At 43.7% G+C, this 22,736-nt stretch overlaps 1 pseudogene; it reads right to left on the bottom strand.

Moving 5' to 3' along the window:
* LOC146812410 (solute carrier family 2, facilitated glucose transporter member 10-like) overlaps positions 1-22,120 on the bottom strand; it is a 55,136-nt pseudogene extending 33,016 nt beyond the window's left edge.
* Between the last annotated feature and the right edge of the window lie 616 nt (positions 22,121-22,736).

The following is a 22,736-nucleotide window of genomic DNA, read 5'->3' as shown; positions in this document are numbered from 1 at the left end:
ACAGCTTAATCTTTTGTTTTACACTTTTTTTAGTATAGGCTCGTAAAAAACGACATAATTTTCAATAGATTCCTGTCGTACACTACAAACACTACTGCAATCCCAAGTGTACACAGGGGGCCTCATTTATGAAAAGTGACGCATCACTGCATGAAAACAGTGATGCATCACTTTTCACTGCGCCCTCCCTGCGACTCCAATGATGCATCATATTTACAGTATGACGCATCATGTCGCAAGGAGTCACAGATACGTCAGTATTTCGGACGTATCTGTAGGCGCAAAAGTGACGCATTGCTGGAGTGTGTCACAAAAGTGACGCAACTCCAGCAATGTGTCCTTTCACATGGGGCAAGCCCCATGTGAAAGGGCCTGCGTCAGTCTTACGCCTGCTGTGAGGCAGGCGCAAGATATTGACGCATTTGCACCCTAGAAGTGGCGCAGTGAAATCTCGTAGATTTCACTGCGTCACTTCTACGATGCTTACTTACGTGGGAACGCCCACCCTGCATACATTATACCTGACGCAGGTATAATGTAGCGCAGGGGTTTACAAAGTGACGCATCTAGGTAGATGCGTCAGTTTGTAAATATGGCGCATCATAGCGCATGTTTTCGCCACTGGTGCGTCACAAAAAGTGACGCACCAGTGGCGCAAAAGTGACGCAGGGGCTCATAAATGAGCCCCTCGGTTTTTAGCACGTCCCCCTAAAACTTCATCAGCTATCACTTCTTCTGCATTTCTTTCAACCATTTTCTCTTTCTCCATTGGACAACCATCACTAACCTCATAACCTCTACCACTGGTGTCAACTGCATACAATAATTTTTCACTCAGTGGATAACTATCTTCATTAAAAAAAGGCTCTGAACTAGAACTGTGTTTCCGTTCTCCCAAAAAAAATCACAAAATTTGTTTTTATTAATAACTCTTTTCCTCCTACTTTTGGCCTTCATTACATATATTGGTTTATCTAGTGATCGAATTCTGTTTAACACTAAAATAAACAGTTTCCTTTTTACTTCAAAAGCCTTTTCCACAATGCTTTCAATATGCTTCTTCTTTTTATAAAATAAAGCTCTCTTTTTATATTTCTTCACATCTTTCAGCAAATTATGCACTACTCTCTTGTAAAATATTTTTTTGCGTAATTCCTTATACTGATTTTGTCTTCTTTTACCATACTTTATCTCCTTTGACTGAACATTTGCTATTTTACTTTTCCTCTTATTTTGAATTTTTTTCTTACTTGAAAAATTCTCTGAAGTTGCAGCATTGTCTACATTCTGTTTGCTCTTACAAACATTTTTAATAAATTGCTTCGTGATCTTACCAGAAGATTTTTTCCTTTTAGCCACATTATCTTGTTCATTCAATACTTGTGGTTGATGTTTCTTCAAATAATCCTCCTGTCTCTGTTCTTTTCTTTTTCTTGTTTTTTCTGGCATAATTTCTCTATTTTAACGTTGAAAAACAGTATCTGCAAAAAAGAATCACAAATAAATGTATATTAATAACTTTCAAATTTACAGTATTCCATTACTGTACAAACACATTTTATATAAAAACTGACTAAGAAACTATAGCCCTGAACCACAAGTGTGACGATGGTTATACACTACATACATAGTGCACACTACTTTGAAGCAGTTCATGCCCTAAAGCCTACCTCACTAAAAGACTACATGCTAACTGACTGAATGATTACAGTACTATAAGGAGACACACTGGGTGAGTAACAAGGTGTTTGCTAGAAGTGTATGAATACTAACTGGAGAATTGAAGGTGTGAAAGACAACTGTGTACCTGATTAGAAGACTGAATGCATACTGGATAAGCATTTAAAGCAGTCCATGTGCTAAGGCCTGGCTCACTGCATGAGTACTTGGGTACTGACTGAATGATTAGACTACAGCAAGGAGAGTGCCTGGGTGAATTTATAAGTGGTAGGCTTTTGGCGCAGGGAATGGATTAGTACTTGGTACTGAATGGGTCACTAGAAGAGTGCAAAGGGAGTGACAGGATGTTTGCTGGACTATATGGATACTGACTAGGGAATTGAAGTGTCTAGGTGGTTAGAAGACTGCATGCATAGTGCATAGGGGTTTGAAGCAGTCCATGTGCTAAGGCCTGGCTCAGTGCATGAATACTTACGCAGTGACTGAATCATTAGAGTACTGGAAAGAGAGTGTCTTGGTGAATTTCTAAGTGTTTGGGTTTTGGCACAGTGAATGAATGGATTAGTACATGGTGCTGAATGGGTCACTAGAGGACTGCAAAGGGAGTGACAGGGTGTTTCCTGGAAGTGTATGGATACTGACTAGGGAATTGAAGGTGTGAAAAACAACTGTGTAGGTGGTTAGAGAACTACATGAATACTGCATAGACATTTGAAGCAGTTTATTTGGTAATGAATGGTTCACAACATTAGTACTTAGAAACTGACTAAATCATCAGACTACTTCTAGGAGAGTGCCTGGGTAAAACTTTTAAATTTTCAGTTCTGGTGCAGTGAAGACAATACTACATGGTACTGCACTTTAGTGTCAAAGCATGACTCATTTTATCAATGCATAAGCAAACACTGGCTTCTAATGCTACTAAAACTTGACAACATGACAGGTTTTAAAACACTTATCTGCCACCAACTACACAATGTTACCAAATGCTTCTCTCACAGTGGTTCCCAAATGCACACAGACTCACAGTGTGATTCTAGACAACAACCACTATCCCTAGGAGTTTACCAAAACTCATTCACTTCAGTGGAAGTGGTAAGGGAACTGCACACAATCTACATATTTCACGACTACACTTTAGTGTCAATACCTGACTCATTTAATGAAAGCATAAGCCATAACTGTCTTCTAATGCTACTAAAACCTGACAACATGACATGTTTTAAAACAGTTATCTGTCAGCAAATACACGATGTTACCAAACACTTCTCTCACAGTGGTTCCCAAATGCACACAGACTCACAGTGTGAATCTAGATGAGCACCACTATCCCTAGGAGTTTACCAAATCTCATTCACTCCAGTGGAAGTGGTAAGGGAACTGCACACAATCTACATATTTCACGACTGCACTGTACTGTCAATGCCTGACTCATTTAATCAACGCATAAGCAAAGACTGGCTTCTAATGCTACTAAAACTTGACAACATGACAGGTTTTAAAACAGTTATCTGTCAGCAAATACACAATGTTACCAAACGCTTCTCTCACAGAGGTTCCCAAATGCACACAGACTCACAGTGTGATTCTAGACAAGCACCACTATCCCTAGGAGTTTACCAAAACTCATTCACTACAGTGGAAGTGGTAAGGGAACTGCACACAATCTACATATTTCACGACTGCACTTTACTGTCAATGCCGGACTCATTTAATCAACGCATAAGCAAAAACTGGCTTCTAATGCTACTAAAACTTGACAACTAGACAGGTTTTAAAACAGTTATCTGTCAGCAAATACACAATGTTACCAAACGCTTCTCTCACAGTGGTTCCCAAATGCACACAGACTCACAGTGTGATTCTAGACAAGCACCACTATCTCTAGGAGTTTACCAAAACTCATTCACTACAGTGGAAGTGGTAAGGGAACTGCACACAATCTACATATTTCACGACTGCACTTTACTGTCAATGCCTGACTCATTTAATCAACGCATAAGCAATGACTGGCTTCTAATGCTACTAAAACTTGACAACATGACATGTTTTAAAACAGTTATCTGTCAGCAAATACACGATGTTACCAAACACTTCTTTCACATTGGTTCCCAAATGCACACAGACTCACAGTGTGATTCTAGACAAGCACCACTATCCCTAGGAGTTTACCAAAACTCATTCACTACTATGGAAGTGGTAAGGGAACTGCACACAATGTACATATTTCAAAAGTGCACTTTTGTGTCAAAGCCTGACTCATTTAATCAATGCATAAGCAAAGACTGGCTTCTAATGCTACTAAAACTTGACAACATGACAGGTTTTAAAAGAGTTATCTGTCAGCAAATACAAGATGTTACTAAATGCTTCTCTCACAGTGGTTCCCAAATGCACACAGGCTCTCTGTGTGATTCTAGACAAACAACACCATCCCTTGCACTATACCAAAACACATTTCTTCATCTACAAGGTGTACTACATTTTAGTGCAGAAACATAACTCATTTCACAAATTCATAAACAATGACTGGTTTCTAATTCTACCAAAATATAAAAACTGCATAGTTATCTGTCTACAAACACATGAAAAAAACAAATCCTTATCACAAAATGGTTTCTACATGCACACACACTGTCAATAAGATTGTAGAGAAAAAAAAGTACTCCCTACACTTTAGCAGAAGAAATACATTAGTCTGATTAAAATAAAAATACATACATCCCCTCACAATTAACTAACTCACCTTTCAAGATGTTTTGTAGATTAAGAAGTATATCAGTCACACACCAGATATCAGTCACACACCAGATTTTCTTATACAGAATCTCTGCACTGTGCACCTGTCAGCAGAACCAAAGAATGGCAACGTTTCCCTCCCATTTTCCACACATATACATGTAAACATCAAATCACATTCCTTCCTACATAAATTCAAAAGCAAACACACATTTTTATTGGTTAAACATTTCAACCCTTTCCAAATGACATAAACTTCAACCCTTTCCCCAATCTGCCTTCTGCCCGTTACCATTGAAACAGGTCATGGAACACTGTACTGAGCACACAGGTCACAAGTTCAGCACACACAATGTTGCTAATCAAGACAGCAAGTTTGCTTGACTTCTCAACATATCAGCTTATCATATATAATGTTCCTTACAATCAGTTTTTGTTAACCAATAAGAATCATGCGCTTAAAAAAACAGAAATATGCACCCTACCTTTCAGTGTAGAAGGTTGTCAAACAACCAATGATTTCTTGCCTTTTTTCAAAATTGCATCTTAGCCACCATTTTAGAAACATCTTACTTTCCAAACTGCCATTTCATTTACAGAGACCATCTGAGTGCATCCAGACCTCCTTACAAGATGCTTAGAGTGTGGATTGTGGGACACAGCTACATTTTCTGGAGCCAAAGGTAAGCAGAAAACAACGGCATTCACAAAGACCTAGGTTTGCCAAGGATAAATGGATTGGACAGAGAGGGTCAAAGTGGCACCAATTGATTCCATTGGTGAAATCCTTCATGCAAATCCAACACCCTGACCTCATAATAGTGCACTGTGGTGGCAATGACCTAGGCACTTTGACTGGGATAGGTCTGGAAATGCTGATGAAGGACACCTTTGCAGAACTGATTTTACTTTTCCCTAAAACTGCCTTTGTGTATTCTAACATACGCCAAAGGCAGAAATGGAACTGGTCCGATCATTTTTGTCCACAGATTGAGAAAGCTAGGAAACATGTGAATAAATCTGTTTCTGTTTTTCTCCGAGACTACAGAATGGGGTCCATTTACAATAACAATCTGCGCTTTCATATGCAAGAGATGTATAGGAGAGATGGAGTACACTTTACTGATGAAGGAAACAGAGTCTTCCTCAACAACTTTAGACTCTGTATAGGTACTTATAAGTACCAAAAACTCTCAATGAACACTCAAGAACAAAACACTTAAGCTTAATCTTTATCTCCCAACAATTTAATTTTTTTTCCCTTGGATCCGCGAACCCACCGCTAGAGAATCTGTGCATCCAACGCGATAGGATGCGCGCACCGTGTGCACATTTTGCTGTTTTTTTTTTTAAAAAGGGGGGCCCCAGGGGGTCCTTCTGGGATCCCCTAAGCACCTCTAGAGGGTCAGAGTATTTCCACTCTGCCCCCTTTATATTTTTTACACACTTTTTCCCCTTGCTTCTTCAGCCTCGCTTCTACCGAGGCAGAAAAAGGCCGCCAACAGTTCCTGGTTTCAAATGTAGAGAGACACTCGACAGCCAGTTAGCATTCAGCGTGCGATCGGGAGGGTGCGTGCTTGGTTTGGGGAGGGTGCGCGTACGGTGCGGGTAGGGTCCGCGGATCCTCCCCGGCCATAGATATTTATGTACATTTAACTCTAATTTTCTCAGGAACTACTGAACGGATTCACACCATTTATGCAAAAGGCACGAGTCTGAACTGAGGACTACCTCTTTGCCTAGTTTGCTGTCATTCCCTTCAGCGGTTCGGGCTGTAGCTGCGACAACAGATCCTATGGGAAATTGCATGGGGAAAACGCATTTTGGGACCCCCCTTTTTTCTCGGCCCCCGCTTGACGAATCACCACAAAACTTTCTGGGTAGAAGTAGAGCGGAGCTGGCCAAAAGGTTGGAAAATTTCGCGAGGATTCGTCAACCGGCGCCAGACTTATTGGGAATAGAATGTTGCGGATTTCCTATGGAAAATAGGTCCTAACTATAACTACCTACTGGCGACCGCCAGTAGGTAATATATATATATATATAGATATAGATATAGATATATATATATATAATAGATATATATATATATATATGAACAGCACTCCGCCCACCACTTGCAGATCCTCCACAAGGACTGGGGGACGGACCATCAGATATGTCCAAATTTCTTTATTGCTCCGTTCTACAGTTGTCAGCCATTACGAGTTCCAGCCCCGGAGGGCCTTAATCACACATATATATATATAAATATAAAAATATATATATATATATATTCTTTGACGAATCACACCAACTTGTGCCGAACTCACAACGGGTGCACCTGCTCATGATGGTAGGCACACTAAATGCATGCCTTGCAGAAAAAAGATTGCAGTGCACTCACAGGATCACTTCAAATAGATTTAATCACAGCATACGGATTTCAGCTACATTACCTTCCTCAGTGCATCGATTAAAAATACTTGGCACGAACAGTCTCAGTCTTTAAAACTGCCCCATCCTTACTTCCATTCGAGGATTACATTTCATGGACATTGGCAAAGTACTACATTGTTGTTATCCACAGGGGGCATGACAGCACAATGTTTTTAACCATAGACACAATGGCAGTCACCGTGTTTTTCTCCATTGACATTATTTTCACAAATGCCACAATACTTAGGGCCCGATTCACAGAATTAACTTAAGACAAAATCCTAAACTTGCTACTTTTGGTATTCACAGAAGTTAGGATTTTGTCTTAAGACAAACTTAAGACAGACTTAAGACAGTCTTAAGACAGACTTAAGACAGTCTTAAGACAGACTTAAGACAAACTTAAGACAGACTTAAGACAGACTTAAGACAGACTTAAGTTAGGATTTTGTCTTAAGTTTGTCTTAAGTCTGTCTTAAGTCTGTCTTAAGTCTTTCTTAAGTCTGTCTTAAGTTTGTCTTAAGTTTATCTTAAGTCTGTCTTAAGTTTGTCTTAAGACAAACTTAAGACAAAATCCTAACTTCTGTGAATACCAAAAGTAGTAAGTTTAGGATTTTGTCTTAAGTTAGTTCTGTGAATCGGCCCCTTAGTCTTTCCTCTGTGGGTTGAAAACACTGTTAGACTGAAGTTTGACTTTTTTGCTCCTCATTGCTCATTTATTTTAGTCATGCCATCAGGCTGCATGCCAGTTACGCCTCCTTTGCCACAATACGAAAGTTATTCACAGGTACCAGTTTGTATAACTATATACTCTCGAGTTAAATAACTCACCATCTTGGAGGATAAAAAATCTTTCAATCGGCGGTTCAGGCACTCTAAATGAACACTCTAAGAAAGGTCCCTCCAACTCGAGCCGAACTCACAACGGGTGCAGTTGCTCATGATGGTAGGCTCACGAAATACATGCCTTGCAGAAAAAAAATTGCAGTGCACTCACGGGGTCACTTCAAATAGATTTAATCACAGCATACGCATTTTAGCTACATTGCCTTCCTCAGTGCATCGATTAAAAATACTTGGCACACACAGTCCCAGTCTTTAAAACTGTCCAATCCTCACTCCCATTGGAGGATTACATTTCATTGACATTTGCAAAGGACTTCATTGTTGTTATCCACAGGGGCCATGACAGAGCAATGTTTATATCCATAATCACAGAGGCAGTCACCGTGTTTTTCTCCATTGACATTCATTTTCACGAATGCCACAATACTTGGTCTTTCCTCTGTGGGTCAAAAACACTGTTAGACTAAAGTTTGACTTTTTTGCTCGTCATGGCACATTTCTTTTAGTCATGCCGTCATGCTGCATGGTAGTTACGCCTCGTTTGCCACAATACAAAAGTTATCCACAGGTACCAGTTTGTATAACTAGATATCCTTGAGTTAAATAACTCACCATCTTCCAGGACAGAAAATCTTCCGATCAGCGGTTCTGGCACATACACTCGGAGTGGATTCCACCAGGTCGTGCCAAACTCAAAACGAGTGCAGCTTCTCATGATGGTAGGCTCACGAAATACATGCCTTGCAGGAAAACGATTGCATAGCACTCACGGGGTAACTTCAAATAGATTTAAGCACAGCATACGCGTTTCAGCTACATTGCCTTCCTTATTACTTTGATTAAAAATTCTTGGCACGAACAGTCTCAGTCTTTAAAACTGTCCAATCCGCACTCCCATTGGAGGATTACATTTCATGGACATTGGCAAAGGACTACATTGTTTTTATCCACAAGGGCCATGACAGCACCATGTTTTTATCCATACTCACAATGGCAGTCACCGTGTTTTTCTCCATTGAGATTGATTTTCATGAATGCACAATACTTAGTCCTTCCTCTGTGAGTCAAAAACACTGTTAGACTGAAGTTTGACTTTTTTGCTCCTTATGGCTAATTTCTTTTACTCTTGCCGTCATGCTGCATGCCTGTTACTAGGGGTGGGCGGAATTTGCGAAATTAACTTTCGCAAATTATCGCGAAAATGTTTAAAATTATCGCAAACAAGCGGAAATATCGCGAAAATGCGGAAGTTTTTTTCCCGCATGTTCGCGAGATTTTCTGCATGGTTGCGGGTCGCCAACTTTCCCATGTGGTTGCTTGCGGGCGCGGCCATCTTGTTTTGAGTTGTCTCACGGTGCATGATCGCGAGAAGAAAGACATGATCGCGCGACGCATGACCTCACTGCGGGCGCGAACTGTCGCGAGACAGCGCAAATGGCTAAAAACAATACAACATCTCATGGAGAACGCGACCGGATCAAGAAAACTTGTCGGCGAACGCAGGGATTCAGGTAAGGCAATCGCGCACGCGCGAGAATGTATTATTTTACAGCGCGAGCAAGAAACAAATTATCGCCAAGCTGCGGAAACCGGAAATTTTGACATTTTCGCGCTCTCCGCGGAACGTGAAAATGTCAAATTATCGCAATTTCCGCAAACGGAACGAAATTTTCGCCCAGGCCTACCTGTTACACCTCGCTTGCCGCAATATGAAAGTTCTCCACAGGTACCAGTTTGTATAACTAGATATTCTCGAGTTAAATAACTCACCATCTTGGAGGATAAAAATCTTTCAATCGGCGGTTAAGGCACTCTAAATAAACACTCTGAGAAAGATCCCACCAACTCGAGCCGAACTCACAACGGGTGCAGTTGCTCATGATGGTAGGCTCCCGAAATACATGCCTTGCAGAAAAAAAATTGCAGTGCACTCACGGGGTCACTTCAAATAGATTTAATCACAGCATACGCATTTTAGCTACATTGCCTTTCTCAGTGCATCGATTAAAAATACTTGGCACAAACAGTCCCAGTCTTTAAAACGGTCCAATCCTCACTCCCATGAGAGGATACAATTTCATGGACATTGGCAAAGGACTACATTGTTGTTTTTCACAGGGGCCATGACAGCACGATGTTTTTATCCATACTCACAATTGCAGTCACCGATTTTTTCTCTATTGGCATTAATTTTCACAAATGCCACAATACTTAGTCTTTGCTCTGTGGGTCAAAAACGCTGTTAGACTTAAGTTTGAGTTTTTTGCTCCTCATGGCTCATTTCTTTTAGTCATGCCATCAGGCTGCATGCCAGTTACACCTCGTTTGCCGCAATATGAAAGTTATCCCCAGGTACCAGTTTGTATAACTAGATATCCTTGAGTTAAATAACTCACCATCTTCCAGGATGGAAAATCTTCCAATTGACGGTTGAGGCACTCTAAATAAACACTCGGAGATGGATCCCACCTACTTGTGCCGAACTCACAACAGGTGCAGCTTCTCGTGATGGTAGGCTCACAAAATACAGGCCTTGCAGAAAAAAAATTGCAGTGCACTCACGGGGTCACTTCAAATAGATGTAATCACAGCATACGCATTTCAGCTACATTGCCTTCCTCAGTGCGTCGATTAAAAATACTTGGCACGAACAGTCACAGTCTTTAAAACTGTCCAATCCTCACTCCCATTGGAGGATTACATTTCATGGACATTGGCAAAGGACTACATTGTTGTTATCCACTGGGACCATGACAGCACAATGTTTTTATCCATACTCACAATAGCAGTCACTGTTTTTTACTACATTGACATTATTTTCACGAATGCCACAATACTTAGGGGCAGATTTATGAGGCCCGTTGCGCCATCGGAACGTCACTTTTTGTGACGTTCCGTGGCGCAGAAGCCTCCGTGATATTTATCAGGCAGCACTGAGCCACTTTTTTTGGCTTAATGCTGCCTCATAAATATCAGTCCCTTTAACGCAGTGTTCTGCGTTAAAGGGGCGTGCAATGGGTGTTGCTGGGGGCGTTCCCAGCAACACCCATGGCCTTTTGACACTGCCCCAGATTTACGAGAAATCGTAAATCTGAGGCAGCGCCAAAAGCTTCCGCCTCCCCAGGGGAGGCGGAAGGGAGGCGCAACGGGGAGAAATATCTTTATTTCTCCTTGTTTTTCCTTTTTCTATGTGTGCTGCATTCTGCAGCACCCATACAAAGAGGAAAAACCTCTTGTGATTATTTTTGTACAGAAAGGTTTCCCTTCCTGTACAAAAATATTCATCTCCGCAACCCAGGCACCCTTGCACCATGGTGCAGAGGTGCCTGCATTGGCGCAGGCAGCCCATTGTGCGCCAGCGCAGGGGAAAAGGACAGGAATGCGCCGCATTTTATAGATACGGCGCATCCCTGCCCTTTTCTTTTGCCGTAGGGAAGTGCAGCAGGAAGGCCTGCTGCGCTTCCCTGCGGCAAAACCTCATAAATCTGCCCCTCTGTCTTTTCTCTGTGGGTCATAAACACTGTTAGACTGAAGTTTGACTTTTTTTCTCCTCATGGCTCATTTCTTTAACTCATGCCATCAGGCTGCATGCCAGTTACGCCTCGTTTGCCGCAATACGAAAGTTATCCCCAGGTACCAATTTGCATAACTAGATATCCTTGAGCTATATAACTCACCATCTTGGAGGATTCAAAATCTTTTAATCTGCCGTTGAGGCACTCTAAATAAACACTCTGAGACGGATCCCACCAACTCGTGCAAAACTCACAATGGGTGCAGCTGCTCATGATGGTAGGCATACGAAATACAAGCATTGCAGAAAAAAGATTACAGTGCACTCACGGGGTCACTTCAAATAGATTTAATCACAGCATATTCGTTTCAGCTACATTGCCTTCCTCAGTGCATCGATTAAAAATACTTGGCACAAAAAGTCTCAGTCTTTAAAACTGCCCAGTCCTACTCCCATTGGAGGATTACATTTCATGGACAGTGGCAAAGGACTACATTGTTGTTATCCACGGGGGCCAAGACAGCATAATGTTTTTATCCATACTCACAATGGCAGTCACCGTGTTTTTCTCTATTGACATTAATTTTCACGAATGCCACAATACTTAGTCTTTACTCTGTGGGTGAAAAATGCTGATAGACTGAAGTTTGACTTTTTGCTCCTCATGGCTCATTTCTTTTAGTCATGCCGTCATGTTGCATGCCAGTTACACCTCGTTCGCTGCAATACGAAAGTTATCCACAGGTACCGGATTGTATAATTAGATATCCTTGAGTTAAATAACTCACCATCTTGGAGGATGGAGAATCTTTCAATCTGCAGTTGAGGCACTCTAAATAAACACTCTGAGATGGATCTCACCAACTTGTGCCGAACTCACAACGGGTGCAGTTGCTCGTGATGGTAGTATCACAAAATACATGCCTTGCCGAAAAGAGATTGCAGTGCACTCGCAGGGTCACTTCAAATAGATTTAATCACAGCATACTTGCTACATTGCCTTTGTCAGTGCATCACTTAAAGATATTTGGCACGAACAGTCTCAGTCTTTAAAACTGTCCAATCCTCACTCCCATTGGAGGATTATATTTCATGGACACTGGCAAAGGCCAACTTTTTTATTTTTTTGTATTTTTTTTTATTAGTATTTTGTTAAGATACAAAACATTACAACAGCAGAACAAGCCAGTTTGTTGTTACATCGATTGTGAGATTTGGTGCAAACAGAAGACATACATTAGTACAATTATTCAATAGTTGGTCACGTCACGCTTACTACAAAAGGTATACATAGTCATTAAGTATATAGCTTCGAGATTCTTTCGACAGCAGAATATTTATATGCGAGAATTTCGAAATTAAAACATCATGGCGCTATGACAGAAGACAAACAATCCTATATATACATATCCATTTGTCCCCGCCATTCACAAAGTATTAGAGATAAAGGTCTGCCTCTGAATATGTAGCATCCATTTATCCTCCCCATCTACTCCAAGGGTTGCACGTGTGCAGTATTTTCAGCCTCAGCAACTTCTTTCTGCATCTGTACCCATTGCAGGAAAGGCTCCCAGATGTCGCGAGGTCGGGAAGTGGGTGGCATGAGCTCCCAGAATGTATTCAATTGTGTGTGACCATAGGTAACATCGGCAAGCCAGCCTTTGATTGATGGCGCCCTTCTCCTACCCCAATGTACCGCCACCCGCCTTTTGACAAATAGTAAAAGCAATGCATGCAATTTACGTGATTTGGGCGAAGTTTCTTTGACATATCTCAATAAGCCTAGCATGGGGGATGGAATATCTGACCGTCCAACAATTTGGTTTACTGAATTAAAAATCTTAGACCAATAATCTGTGAGTAACAGACAGGACCATGCCACGTGTAGAAACGAGGCCGGGAAGAACCCACATCTCCAGCAGCCATCGTCCTCTCTGAGCCCCATCCTATGTAGACTAATGGGTGTTCTATAGAATCTGTCTAAGTATTTAAAGTGAATCAGGCGTAGTCTGTAGTTAGGAGAGAGCCCTGTAAGCTGTCCGCAACATAATTCCCATTGTGCTTCGGTTAATGGGGAAGGAAGTTCATTGTTCCAGTATTGTAAGGATTTGGGCTTGACCACTGGGGCTGCGTTCTGCATGTGTTTATAGAGTCTGGTAACCAATTTGCAGGGAGGGAGATCCTACCAGGTTTTCCAAGGTGGATAGAACCTGGGGTGCCGACGGGAAGTCGCTGTTAAGGGAACGACACGCCGCACGTAGTCTGTGATATAAGAATAATTCTGAGAAGGGTACGGCCTGATCCCCATCCGCTGTCGGGGGAGGCCTAAATTTGTTGTCGGGGAACAGATCAGCGAATGTGTGAAGGTGTAGTTTCTGTTCCAAGGTTTTGCTAATCCCATCTTCAATACAGGGCAACAGTGGATTTTGTGTCAGCGAGAGCGAGGGAGCATACAGTATTGGGACTCCTGTCCTTTTACGCAGCTCCTCCCATACCCATTGCACTGTTCCAGCGGTATCTATATCCCCCCTAGGATGTCTCGCCGGTTTACAAATGGCTACTTTCAACTGGACAGGCGCAACAGCATCTTGCTCTACCCCTACGTGGGGTTGAAAGGGGGTCGGGTGAACCCGAAATGTAAGCATTTTGCCAGGGCGCAGAGCGCATAAAGGTGAATGTCTGGGGTGCCCATGCCTCCCTGCCGCAAAGGAAGTGTCAGCATATCCCAGGAGACTCTAGCCTGTCCGCCCACCCATGCCAAGGAGACAAGATGTGATTTGAGAGTATTAAAAAATTGCGATGTGAGTGGGATCGGAATATTTGCAAATAAATACAGGAATTTGGGCAATCCTCCCGGTAAGGGACAGAGGCAGCTTCGCCCATATCTTGACCTTCTCCTCTAGCCACACGACCACTCTCCCATAGTTTAGATTCCAGATTTTCTGAACATCCCGGCTTATCCATAAACCCAGGTATGTGACCGTTTCTGCTTCCCACCTTAGGGGATATTCGGAAGTAACCCGTGGCGTATTATCCGTCAGGGGGAATATCACCGATTTTGACCAGTTCACAAGGATCCCAGCCAGGCCACCAAATCGAATACATTCCCGCAAAACTGGGTCTAGATTGTCTTCCGGGTTGACAAGATAGAGGGTGACATCGTCGGTGTATAACGATATAAGGATGCTCCTGGAGCTGAATCCTATGCCTCGTGCTGTGTGATGTTGTCAGATTCGAGCAGCCAGGAGTTCCATAGCTATTGCGAACAATAACGGGGAAAGGGGGCATCCCTGCCTTGTGTCTCGTGATATGGGAAAGGAATCAGATAATAATCCGTTCACCATGATCCTGGTGCTGGGCAGTGTGTACAATAACCGTATGCTGTTAATGAAAAGCGGACTGAAACCCATGCGGCCCAATATGGCAAACAAATATGGCCACTCGAGGGTATCAAAGGCTTTAGTGGCGTCCAAGAACACCGCTGCAGCATGAACTTATGGGTGTAAATAGTGTAAAGTTGAAAAGATGGTTTGTATGTTATGTGAAGTTGATCTCCCCGGGATAAACCCTGATTGGTCAGGGAGCGCTATCATAGGCAGCATTGGCTGTAACCGGTTAGCAATCAGCTTGGCCAAAATTTTAACATCCACATTTATCAAGGAGAGTGGTCTGTAGGAGTCCATCTCCGTTTCTGCCTTTCCGGGTTTCAACAAAGTGATAATTATGGCTTCTTTCATAGTTTTGGGCAGTATTCCCTCCTCCAAGGCCTCCTCATACACTGCCAACAGTCTGGTCGCCAGCTCTTCAACATAAGTTTTATAAAAAGTTGTGGTTAGGCCATCTGGGCCTGGGACCTTATCGAGAGGTAGGCTCTTTATAACCTGGGCGACATCCTCCGTGGTGAACGGGAGATTCATATATTTCCTATGATTGTTATTGAACCAGACTAATGCAATCGAGTCCATAAAGGACTGCAGTCCCTTGGGGGTGGCAGTGTAAAGATGGGAATAGAAACCAGAGAATGCATTTAAAATTTCTACCTGGCCCCTGACTGTGGTGTCTGGTGCAGTGTGTATTTCGTGAATGAATGTTGTGGATCTGGGTGACCTGATCATACCAGCAAGCGTACGACCCGGCCTGTCCCCCTCTCCGTATCTCCTAGCCTCCGCATATTTACCTAGGAACTTAACCTCGCGCTGTGCTTCTTCAGAATAGTCTAATAACTTGGCTTTCAGCAGGCCAGTGGTTTCCGGATTGCCGGTGACCTAAAACTGCTCTTCCAGGTCTTTTATACTAGCCTCTAAGGAAGTAAGTGTGCCTCTTATGGCCTTCAACACTCCCGCCTGTCTGGCTATGCATTGACCTCTAATGACAACTTTAAATGCTTCCCAAAGTGAAGCTTCAGTGTCTACTGAGCCTATGTTCAGCTTGAAATAGTCAGTGATATCCGTCCGAATTTTCTCTTTAAAGGCTTCATCAAGGAGAGCGTGTGGTGGGAGACGCCAGGTGAAGGCACGCCTGGGCAAGTTAGGGATCAGCAATTTTAATAAACATGGAGAGTGGTCAGATAGGGATCGCAGCATGTGCTCTACTCCTGTGGTCCAAGTGGCCACATCTCAAGATACTAACCAATAATCTAAGCGGGACCATGCACTGTGATGATCAGAGGTGCAGGTACCTTCCCTGAGCGAGGTGTGCCTACTGCGCCATATGTCAATCAGACCTCCGTCATTCATTATTGCCTTCAGGGCGGTGCTAGCTGCCGGGTGTAGAGTCCAGGCAGCTCCTCGCCTGTCTAGGTCGTCATCTAGGATGGCATTAAAGTCTTCCCCCCATAGAATCGTACTACAGCCCGTCGTCCTGATTTTCGTCCAGACAGTGTTAAAGAATTCTGGGGAGTCGACATTTGGGCCATATATAGCCACAATAGCTATGGAGACACCACAAAGAAACCCCTGTACCAAGGCGTACCTACGGTCAGGATCCCCATGTACCAAACCTTCCTTCCAGTCCAGCCCACGTTTTATCAGCACAGCTACCCCACAAGCGTAATTGGAGTATACAGAGGAGTAAATATGTTCCCAACTTCCTTGTCGGAGTCTCTGTGATGGCGTAATGTTGAGATGTGTCTCCTGCAATAAGCATATATCTACATTATGTCGGGACAAGTAGGCATGAACCAGTCTAGATTTTCTACCATCATTAAGCCCTTGAACATTCCAAGTGAGGCAGTTTAGTGTATTAGCAGGCATATGCATGGCGCTCACTTACAGAGTACTTATGTGTAGCAATGACGTGATTCGCTCCAACCAAGGATGGCATAGTTGAGCCACCAATTTACAATTACACTGGCAATGAACAGTGAAACAAACCCTCCCCTCCACCCTCTACCCACTCCAACCCCCCAATCAGGTTGTAGAATACCCACCCTAAATAGAGAAAACCACAAATGTGTATTCAACAAAACAGGCATTCTTCCTATGGGGGCGTAGCGGCACCGGCAAACTACCTTGCTTTGTACAAGGTGGCCGGGAGTTCTGCGGATGGCGCTATATGCCCAAGGCCGCAACAGTACAGAACAGAGGAAATCAGCATAGCGAGGGGCATCAAAACATGCGTTAATATCCAAATCAAAAATGCGTAAGGCCCATATCTTAGCTGTGTAAAATGGTCAGTGTGCAAATAATACAATACCCAGTTTAGTCATTATCACTGAGGTGGTCTCCTGCTGCCCCTGCAACTTCACGACCTCCTTTATTCTTCTTCCCTCCTACATGTTTAGCAAATTTCAGTGCAGACTTTGCGTCTGTAAAAAAGAGGGCAGTTCCATTGACCGAAACTTTCAATTTGGCTGGATATAGCAGGGAGTATGGGATCTGTGCCTGCAAAAGGATGCGTTTTGCCAGGAGGAACTCCCGTTGCGCCGCCTGCACCGCAGTCTGGGTAGAATGAGATAGTGTTCCCCTTATGTGTGAGCTGGCCTTTCTCCCTAGCCATCCGGAGAACGAGGTCTCTGTCTTGATAATTTAAGAGCTTTGATATGATAGGCCTGGGTGGTGCACCAACAGGGGGTTTCTGCCCTAGCGATCTATGAGCTCGCTCCACCGCAAAAACCGAGGAGAGATGGGGTTCAAACAGTTCATGCAGCAGATCTGTGATGTAGGTCTCTATTTTAGATATAGAGGTCGTCTCCGGAATTCCAGTGATGCGGAGGTTATTGCGTCGCAATCTCACCTCTAAATCATCATTTTTTGCCCTGATGACCCCTAGTAGCTTGTCCATGTGGAGCAACTGTTACTTTGTCTCCACCTGGAACTCTGTGTGGCGGTTTTCTAGTACATCAAGACGCGTCTCATGCGCCGACACCTGCGATTTGACGTTAAAGTGTCCAGTTTTGCGTCTATGTTGCGGAAACTGGACCTTATCTCCAGCATGATGGTTCTCAAATCCTCTCCCTGATCTTCCGCTTATGAGTCTTGTTGGCCATCCGCCTGTGTCTCATGTTCCGACTCTGCATGTCGGGTGGAGCGCTTATTTTCAAAAGTCAGCTACGGTTGTTTAGCGTCCTGCTTGCCCATGATTACAAAGGTGCCGGATCTGTGATAGGGAAGCTTAGATCCAGGTTGTCCTGGCAGTTCAGCGGGAGATCACGGTGTCACGATCCCCTATGTCACCAATGCACAATGCTTCCCCTATGTGGCTTCTCCACTACACGTGGCTTCTCCTTCGTAACCTGCAGCGCATACAGCTAACGAGCTGGCCAAGCTTGGATTTTGCCTCCTGTGCCTGAGATTACAGTGCGGCAAATTCACAAGCGCACAGTCTGGCCTCTACGGCAACACTTGTGTTGGAGAGTGAAGCCAATCCACCCTTGGGGTACAGTAGTGGCAGCAGCACGCTCAGGCCCACAATCCGCAGCGGTCTGGACAGCAGTCCACACAACGTCTGCAATTAAACATGAAGCCGCGGGGATATCATGTGGTGAGTATCGGAGATTAGCGCGCCGCTACCAGGTACAATAAAAATATGGCCAGGCTCACTCCATCCTGAAAATGGCACTTACACAGCTCCTCAGTGGGCAAGCATTCATGCATCCACCCCCCCGCAGAGAGGGTATCAGCGGTGTCAGCGGGGAGAGGCGACTCCGCGGCATCGCCCGTGGTTGTTGTGTGCCGGTCACCTATTAAGGGGCTGCCCCGCAGGGCCCGCAGTTCAATCAGTGATGACCAACACTCACTGAAGTCGCCCCGTTCCCAAAACAGACCGGGCAGTAGGCACAACGCTCTGCAGAGTGGGCAGTGTCCATGAGCAGTGTCAATGTGCGCCACAAAATGGCGGCCAGGGGCCCACCTACAGGGTGCCTCTGAGCACCGGGCCTCACACAGAGCAGGTACTCATGGATCAGGGGTGTGTGGGCATCTTCCAGCCTCCTCAGCTTGTCTTCGAGGCACCGCTCCCAAAGTCCGGGCGCTATCAGCTAGAATGCACTCAACCTCCGCCAGTGCCCTACGGCCCACCGGCAGCCACGGACTCAATTTTCAGTGCTCCCCGCCGGCAGCACAGCTCAAGACCGCATGGTTCTCCGGCTCCCGCACTCTCACTTGGCTATCTCGGCTCCAGAGCGCAGGCGCATCTTCGGAACTCCCCCCACAGAGTCCCCTCACATTCAGCTTTGCTTTAATGGACAGTACAGCACCGATCCAAAGTGCAGGATTAATTCAGGATTTAATCCTGGCTGGCGGAGCGCACTCAAAGAGCGGCCATTCCTCTGCGCAGCAGGCCACGCCCCCCAGCAAAGGACTACTTTGTTGTTATCCACGGAGGCCATGACAGCACAATGTTTTGATCCATACTCACAGTGGCAGTCACCGTGTTTTTCTCCATTGACATTAATTTTCACGAATGCCACAATTCTTAGTCTTCTCTTCGTGGGTCAAAAACACTGTTAGACTGAAGTTTGCCTTTTTTGCCTCTCATGGCTCATTTCTTTTAGCCATGCCGTCATGCTGCATGCCAGTTACGCCTTGTTTGCCGCAATACAAAACTTATCCACATGTACCACTTTGTATAAATAGATATCCTTGAGTTAAATACCTAACCATCTTCCAGGATGGAAAATCTTTCAATTGGTGGTTCAGGCACTCTAAATAAACACTCTGAGACGGATCCCACCAACTCATGCCAAACTCACAACGGGTGCAGCAGCTCGTGATGGTAGGCTCACAAAATACATGCCTTGCAGAAAAAAGATTGCAGTGCACTCACAGGGTCACTTCAGATAGATTTAATCACAGCATACGCATTTCTGCTACATTGCCTTCCTCAGTGCATCGATTAAAAATACTTGGTACAAACAGTCCCAGTCTCTAAAACTGTCCAATCCTCACTCCCATTGGAGGATTACATTTCATGGACATTGGCAAAGGACTATATTGTTGTTATCAACGGGGGCCATGACAGCACGATGTTTTTATCGAAACTCACAACGACAGTCACCTTATTTTTCTCCATTGACATTAATTTTCACAAATGCCACAATACTTAGTCTTTGCTCCATGGGTCAAAAACACTGTTAGACTGAAGTTTGACTTTTTTGCTCCTCATGGCTCATTTCTTTTAGTCCTTCCATCATGCTGCATGTCAGTTACCCCTTGTATTCCGCAATACGAAAGTTATCCATAGGTACCAGTCTGTAAAACTAGTTATCCTTGAGTTAAATATCTCACCATCTTCCAGTATGGAAAATCTTTCAATCGGCGGTTCAGGCACTCAAAATAAGCACTCGGAGACAGAACTCACCAACTTGTGCTGAACTCACATCGGGTTCAGCTGCTCGTGATGGTAGGCTCACGAAATACATGCCTTGCAGAAAAAAGAATGCAGTGCACTCACGGGGTCACTTCAAATAAATGTAATCACAGCATACGCGTTTCAGCTACATTGCCTTCCTCAGTGCATCGATTAAAAATATTTGGCACGAACAGTCTCAGTCTTTAAAACTATCCAATCCTCACTCCCATAGGAGGATTACATTTCATGGACATTAGCAAAGTACTACATTGTTGTTATAAACGGGGTCCATGATAGCACGATGTTTTTATCCATACTCACAATGGCAGTCACCGTGTTTTTCTCCATTGACATTAATTTTCATGAATGCCACAATACTTAGGGCCTCATGTAGGTAGCGTACCAGTTACCACTTCTTAAATACCGAGCCGTACCGACTCGGTATTTAAGAAGTGGTAACTCGTATGTAGGTAATGAGTCGGTAATTTTTACCGATTCGTTACTAGTCGGTGATTACCGAATCGGTATTTACCGATTCGGTAATGAGGCATACCTTCCCATTGATGGGAAGGTATGCCTCATTACCGAATCGGTAAATACCGATTCGGTAATGGGGGGAACACATACAAGGGTGGCAGGGTGTCACATTGACACCCTGTTGCACCCCTGTTTCGGCCATGTGTGCACATGTGGCACACATACATGCCCTAAGGGCATGTATGTATGCCACATTGCACACTGCTACGCGGGTAAAAATGCATGAATACATACATGAATTATTTACCACCAACTAAAAGTTGGTGGTAAATACCGACTCTAAAACACACCCACACACTCCCCCTACATCTCGATTTTGCTTTCGGAATTTAACGAATCGGTAAAATTACCGATTCGGAAAAGTTACCGATTCGGTAACATTACCGATTCGGTATTATTACCGATTCGGTAATTTTACCGATTCGGTAAATTCCGAAAGCAAAAATTGTCCCCCTACATACCATTAGCCAAAATACCGGTCGGTAACGGTAAAATTACCGAAAATCGGCCGTTACCGACCGGTATTTGGCTACCTACATGAGGCCCTTAGTCTTTGCTCCATGGGTCAAAAACACTGTTAGACTGATGTTTGACTTTTTTGCTCCTCATGGCTCTGTTAAGACTGAGCAAATGTATCCGCCTGCGAGCTGTTTTCCTTTTCATCCTATGATTGGGCAGAATTTGCAGGCACATGCATCAAAGGAAAAACCGGTCTCAAACGGGCAGATTCTCAGAATCTGCCCCTTTGCGACCGGTATTTTTGCATTTGGGATGCATCATCCCAAATGCAAAAATCGCAATTTAAGGAATCTCTAAATTGAGATTACTTAAATTGCGATTGCATTTAAGGAATCCCAAATTGAGATTCCTTAAATGCAATGCATTAAAGTTAAAAAATTAAGGATTTCGCTAATAGGGGGAGCAAATTACCATGAACTTGAACTTCATGGTAATTTACAAAAACTTTGAAAAATGCACTTTTGTGCATTTTTCAAAGTTTCATGTTGCGCACACACATGCCCTTAGAGCATGTGTGTGTGCAACATATGTGCACAGATCAATTTCAGGGGTGCAATAGGGTGTCATTTTGACACCCTTGCACCCTTGAAATTGCATGAGCAATTTGCGAGTACCTACTGGTACTCGCAAATTGCTCATGCAATCTCCAATTCATTCCTATGTGCCTCGAGGCCCATAGGAATGAATGGGACGGCATTTCTTAATTGCGACTCGCAATTTTCGAGTCGCAATTAAGGAATGTGTAGGAATCGCTATTTTTATAGCGATTCCTACATGCATAGGCTTTTGCAATTCCTTAATTGCGATTCCTTAAAATTCGCAATTAAGGAATCGCAAAAGTCATTGTTGATGCATGTGCCTGGTAATGTGCAGAAAATCTCCTCTCTGCTGGACTCAACTGGTGGCTAAGCGATTACAGTTAATGATTTAGAAGATATAATTCCAGCCATTTTTGGTGGAGTTCTAAGATGGCGGCCACATGGTAGGGTAGGTTAGCATTCTAGTTCTGTAGCTGTTTTCAACAGCGTTACGGTTTCGCGCTCGCGCACCTGATGTGCGGTGCACTTCAACCGTCATCTTTGTGGAAGAAGCAGCGTCTACTCCGAGAAGCGCTCCGAATAGAAAACAAAGATTCAGCAAGGATGCTTATTGCTTGCTTCCAAGTTCGTGTCCAGTATTTGGTTGCTTCCATAAGGTCTGTAATTAAGCAACAATTTACAGTGGGGCTTCGCTGAAGATATCAGGTATTGCCTCACTGGGTACTGAGAGTCTCTGCGTTTTCTGTCGCTCTCAGCACCCGTTTTCTGCCTTTTGTCGCTGCAGTTCAGAAATCGCTTCATACTGGTTAAACCCTGGTGACAGAGTTATTTGCATAAGACTATTCTACCACTTTTTTCAGCGCAATAGTTGTCATATCTTCAGAGAGCACCAGTTTTGTTTGAGAAAAAAGACTTTCAGCAGAGGTGGCACTTTGGCATAGCGTCCTTCTAAGGCAGTGTCATTCTACATATGTTCAGAGACCATTCAATGACTACTAATAGCTTGCAGCATGTTTACTCACTCACTGCTGCGTACTAATTCTAAATCCTCAACTAACAGAGCGTAACTTACTATTTCATCAAGTAGCTATAAATGTATATATATATATATTTCTACTTACCACCTCTAACATATTCATAGTCTACATAGTCCG

The sequence above is a fragment of the Triturus cristatus genome, chromosome 7 (assembly GCF_964204655.1).
Source record: "Triturus cristatus chromosome 7, aTriCri1.1, whole genome shotgun sequence".
NCBI lineage: Eukaryota > Metazoa > Chordata > Amphibia > Caudata > Salamandridae > Triturus > Triturus cristatus.
Note: the sequence above shows the minus strand (reverse complement) of the source record. Positions and strands in the feature narration are given on the sequence as shown.